Genomic DNA, 6,000 nt, shown 5'->3' with positions numbered 1-6,000 from the left:
CATGAAACAAATTGAAGAAATAGTTAATTAAATTTCAATTTGAATCTAACAAACATCAAACTAACAAATATTCACTTAAACAATAATACAAACATGAAATGAATATGAAAACAACTAATTAAACTTCTATTTTGAAATCTGAAAATTAATTTAACAAAGCACATGAACATGAACAAACTAGAAAAATGATTTCAACGATGAACAACGAACAAAACAAGAATTGAATTCTTTAACGATTTTAACTTCGAGAAATATAAAAACGAAATATGGACAAAATAAAACTCAAAAACAACTAACCGAAGATGAATCAACGAAGAACTTTGATTGTAAACAAATCTGTCCGAGCCTCGACCAAAGCTCGAACAAATGACGACGAAGACGAAGAGAAGATGAAGGCAAAAAAACAGCAGCAGCGGCAAGCATGTTTGGTGAAGGTCGACGAGCTGTTCGTCGTCGATGGAGCAGTGGAAACGCAGCAACAATGGAGGACAAAAAGCAGCAACAATGGAGGACAAAAAACAGCAGCAATGGAGGACAAAAACAGCAGCAATGGCGAAGAGAAAAAGGACGCAGCAGCGGCGACATGGATGACGCAGAAACAGCTGCGACGATGGTTGTTTGGACGCGACGAAGATGGTGTAGCTGCTGGGAGTCATTGCTGCTCGTCATGGCTGCTCGTTCATGGCTGCTTGGGGCTGTTTGAAGTCGTCCATGACTGGACGTGGTGAAGAAGACGACGAAGAAACAAGGGGGGGACAACCATGGATGTCGAAGTTTGAAGGTGGTCGTTTGGTTTTAATGGCGGACGGGGGTCGATTTGGGTGGTCCGACGAGGGGTTGTGCGTGTGTGAGTGTGACGTTGGGCAGCCATGGTTGAGCTTTGAGGGGGAAGTCATGGATGACCTTGGAGAAACTTGAGGAAGAAGAAGAAGATAGGAGGGGGGCGGATGACTTCTTAGTCTTTTTAGGGTTTTTTCTTCTTGTTTCTTTTGTTTTGTGTTGTAAAATGTAAGACAAAGGGGTTTGGGTCTTTTGGGTTATGGACTGGGTCGACCCAGTTCGAAATGGACTGGGTCGTAGGGAAGATTGGGCCATTTTTTGGGCCTATAGCTTGAAATTGAAGAAGAGGCCCAATTCCGACTTTCTTTATATTTTCGCTCTCTTTTCTTCTTTTATTTTTCTAAAACTAAATTATAAAAATACTTAAACTATTATTAAGAACTAAATTAAGTTATAAAGGCGCAAATTAACTCCCAATAACAATTAACGCACAATTAAGTATTAATTAAGCATAAAATTGTATATTTGGACATTAAATGCTAAAAATGCAAACGATGCCTATTTTTGTAATTTTTAATTTTTGTAAAACAATTTTAATTACTATCAATTGTAGAATTAAATCCTACATGCAAAATGCGACATATTTTTGTATTTTTTATTAATTTAGCGAATAAACACGCACAGACAAATACAAATAATTCTTCAAAATATCACAAAATATCACAAAATTGCACACCAAAGAAAAATCATTTTATTTTTGAATTTTTTGGGAGTAATTCTCATATAGGGCAAAAATCACGTGCTTACAGCTGCCCCTCTTTGCCCGAAGACACGAAGGGTTTTCGTGCAAAGATAAAGCGAGCGATTTTTGCCCATCCGAGTACTCCGTGTGAAGCATTTTTTGAAAAAGATTTGACCGAACCTTTGCTTCAAAGGTTTCCTACATATCCTGGGCTAAACAGGAATCAGGTCAATGTAGTTCGGGAAGTTTTTGGTAGCTGGGACTACCGTGGGACTGCGATGTTACTGCTGATCTAATTGACGATCATGTATATCACAGAACACATTCAGAACACACACAGACAAACCAACGACCAAATAAATCCTTACAAAGATGGAAGGAATTAAGAAAAATACCAGAAATAACAAGCAATCACAACAAAGCATGCTAACAACTTAATTACCACTCGAATAAAACAGAAAGGAAAAGAAAGACTTACTGAAAAATGTCCAAACAAAATTGACCCAAGTCTGACTCAACTTTGACCATTTGAGGCCGAACAAACTTTAATCAGGGTGTTCTCAAACGAGAACACCTTGATTAAGGTCTATTAGACCTCAAACCCTTGTTAAGACTAGCCGGATTCCCCAGGTTCTTGTGTTCTAGGGTCTGGATCTTCAGATCTGGTTTTTTAGGAGTTGTGGGTAGATTCGGACCAAACCAAGCCTGGTTTGGTCACGAGGGAGGTCATGGGAGTGTCTGGTACGAAGATGGTGAGGTTTGGTATAGGTCAGAGTTCGACTCGAATCTTCAAATGAAGATTCGAGACGAAGGAAGGTGATTCGAGGCTAAGGGGTTACAGATCCATGTTCAGGAGAGTGAGGTGGTCCTAGGGTGTTCAGGAGGTGGTCATCGGCATTCATGCCGCCGGGTTCTGGTGAAAGGGAAATCAGGGCGGCTGCTAGGGTTTGGGGGGTTTCAGTGTTTGGTGAAGACGATGAGTGGAGGGGGTTCTAATAGGGGGCGTGGGGTATGATAGAAAGCTTATATATGATCTAGGGGTTTAGATCCTGGCCGTTGGATCAAATGAGATCTATGGCCAGGATCTATTCACTCAGGGAAGACGGTGTCGTTTGGGTTTTGATAGTGGGTGAGACCAGGTAAGGCTGGATCGGGTCAAAATTGGACGGGTTTAGGGGGAAGGCCTGGGTCCGTTGGATCAAGGGGTTGGACGGCTCAGATCAATTGCCTAAGACGACGTCGTTTGGGGTTGAATGAGTGGCCTGATCGGGACTGTTAATTCGAATCAAATCAACGGCTCCAATAAGGACGCTGATACGGCGTCGTTTGAATTAGTGTTTGGGAAAGCTGGACTTGTGTGCCGGTTTTGGGCCTATTTTTGTTTTATTTCTTGGGCCCAAACCGATTTTCATCACTTCTTTTCTTTTGTTTTTTTCCTAATTTTAAAAATAAAAAAATGAAATAAAAATGAAAAAATGAAATTAAAATAAGCAACAATGTAACACTTTAACATAATTATCACACACAAAAGATATTTAAGTAAGTTAAATCACAACCTAGAACGAACGATGCATATATTTTTTTTTTTGAATTTTCTTTCAACGACCGAATTACGGTTTGATTACTATGACAGACATACTTTGTATTTTGATTGATGAGATAAAAAAAAATGCAAAAATGGGACGAACCACAAATGACTAGCAGCACATGTCATGAAAAAATTGAAAATTTGTACAGCGAGGTCACTGGTCACTATTTTTGTTTTCTTTTGGAGCGATTGTTCGTGAAGCAAAAATCACGTGCTTACACATATCTGCATCTCTTTTCACATGCATATTGTTGGGATATATAATATTAGCCATGGGTTTGGTTTAGGTATAGTATTTATTATGGAATAATTTTTTATTCAATTTTAATAAAGTTTTAAATTTATCATATATTAGTCTGTGTCCTTTGCTTATATAATAGATGATTTAGTGTATCGAGTTTAGCTTATACACGGAAGATTAAATCATCGGTTCTTATAAGTATAAAGTTTGAGTTCACAATCTAATGATGGAATGACAAACCATCATGGATGATTGTAGCACAAGATTAAATATAATTTATCTTGATTATGGGAATGGTTTAATTCCAACTTCTTGTGCTAGTACATTTTGTATGTATTGAACGGACCAAGTAGAGATAAGTATTTTATATTGACTTAATAAAATAAACTCTCTAGCCATTAAATGTACTTATACTCTTAATCTTGATATAATTATTATTAGCAGTGTACATTATTATTGTTTTGATTTATTAAAAGGCGAGATTCTTTCGTGGGTCAATATGCCTGATAAATTGGATAATAATAATGTACATTGGCAAAGTAATAGTTAGTTGATGGAATTCATGTCTCGGTTTAGAGATTGATGATACACCTTTATGAAAGCTTATAAGTTTTCATGTGTAAACCCGGCCGGTGAATTTTGTATCCGACACATGAAATAAGTTAAGCGAAAGTCTAAAGGAATTAATCAATAAATTAATTGTCAGTAATTTAATTTAATTGATTAGTATGTGAATCTTAACATGGGGAGTTAAATAAGATTTAATGGATGAATTTCGAAATTGAATAAGGAGTGCAATTACGGATTTTTAGTGGAATAATTCGTAATTAATTATGGTGGATATTAATTTCGAAAATTATAAATTAATTCCATAATTGGAAGCCTTGTTAATTAAATTCTGTGGTCCCTGTTGTGCCTAAATAATAGGAAATAAATGAATTCTTTTTCTGGTGGAAAAGAAAACCCAACAGGTTTTGGAAAAGGGTTTTAACCCTTATAACTTGTGCTATAAATAAATATGGTTTTCCACCTAGAGGGAGGACAGAGAGTGGCCAAATTTTTCAGCCTTTTTCTTAGAAAATTTCGCCCACACGAAATTACTATTTTCGGGTATTATTTGGGTAACACAGTAGAAGATCGTGGAACGTTTGACGATCACGATTATGAGTATGATGGAGATTCCATTGAGAAGTTATGGAACTGAAGTCTTACATGATAGAAGAGATATGTTCATGCTCCAAGAGGTAACCCGTGAAATCCCGTTTATGCTAGTTATCAAGATTACATGTGATTTTGATATTGGGATTTCTTCCAATGCTTATTATAATCCATCAGTTGGTATCAGAGCCCACTCACATCTAATTAGATAACTAAGTTTTTCATGAAACAAGAATATCGTGTTTATGTACGTTTTTGAAGTACATGCATATGTGGTTTTCTAAACAACTGCATTGTTGTTTTGTGAATTAACTGTGCAAAATTTTGAATTATTCTTGTAATCATGAGATATTTGTTTTCTTATTGATTTGATTGAGATTATCTGGATTTTTTTTTAAGTAAACCCTAGAAAAATACAAAACCTAATTTTGACCGAATAGCCGGTATTTTCGAAGGTCAGCAAATATGACGGACTCTGATTGAGCTTAAATTTGGTGGGTCCATCGAAATTGACGTGTTGAGAAAAACTCACTGCATTAGAAGTTAATCATGGTGTTTTTCGGCGTTTTGAGGTCATTTGGACTGTGTTTTGGACGTTTTTCTATTTTCTGAAAATTATTTCTTAATAATTTTAATTAGTTTTTAATTCAATAGTGGTGGGGTAACTCCCCATGGTCCCCATGATTAAATACTAGTCATATAATAGGTTTACACATTGGCTATTAGCAAATAGACGTGTTGTTGTATTAAATTCAATAATAGAGCTGCAGGATTTTATTGACTAGGTCTTACAAGGTATAATTGATATTGTGTGATGATATAATTATTTTGTAAGAAAGTAAAATCCTCTATTTGATATCCTGGATGACTAATGATTGGAGCGTTTGGCATATTTGTGCATAAAAAAAATTCTCAAATTTTAGTTTATGTTTTCACTTTTCATGCCTTACGTGATTACTAGTTTTGGATTTTCGATGAAGAATTTTGTTCTCTGATTGGAGGTTCTAATTAAGTGAAAGATGACGGTATTTTGTATGAATTTTATATTGTTGGTATGGCTTTTAAGCTATGGTCCATATTCTGCCATAAAATAATTTTATGAGCTACATATATATTCACTTTTAAATTGAGAATTTCATGAGTAATAAATAGTTACCACTGAAGTGGTTTGTTTATTTGAACTCATGAAAAATTCTTAGTAAATTTTTACATGTAAAATTATATCTATTCATGGATTGAGCATTGTGATTAATAAGTAGGATCCACAAAATGGTCTATTTATTTGAGTCATTGAAATCTACTTAATATACTATGTGAAAATTATCCTTGAGAAAACTACATTAATGGTGGAGGTTCTTAACTAGAAAAAGAGTTTTTATCTTTGGGTACTAGTGAAACTAATTTCACCCATGAGAAGAGATATTGGGGTTTTCATCGAACTGAAGAAAATATAATATCTTAGGTTCTTGTGTATTTAATAAAAAGATAATT

The sequence above is a fragment of the Nicotiana sylvestris genome, chromosome 2 (assembly GCF_000393655.2).
Source record: "Nicotiana sylvestris chromosome 2, ASM39365v2, whole genome shotgun sequence".
In the NCBI taxonomy this organism is placed as follows: domain Eukaryota; kingdom Viridiplantae; phylum Streptophyta; class Magnoliopsida; order Solanales; family Solanaceae; genus Nicotiana; species Nicotiana sylvestris.
The sequence above is the reverse complement of the archived record's forward strand: the minus strand, read 5'-3'. Positions refer to the sequence as shown.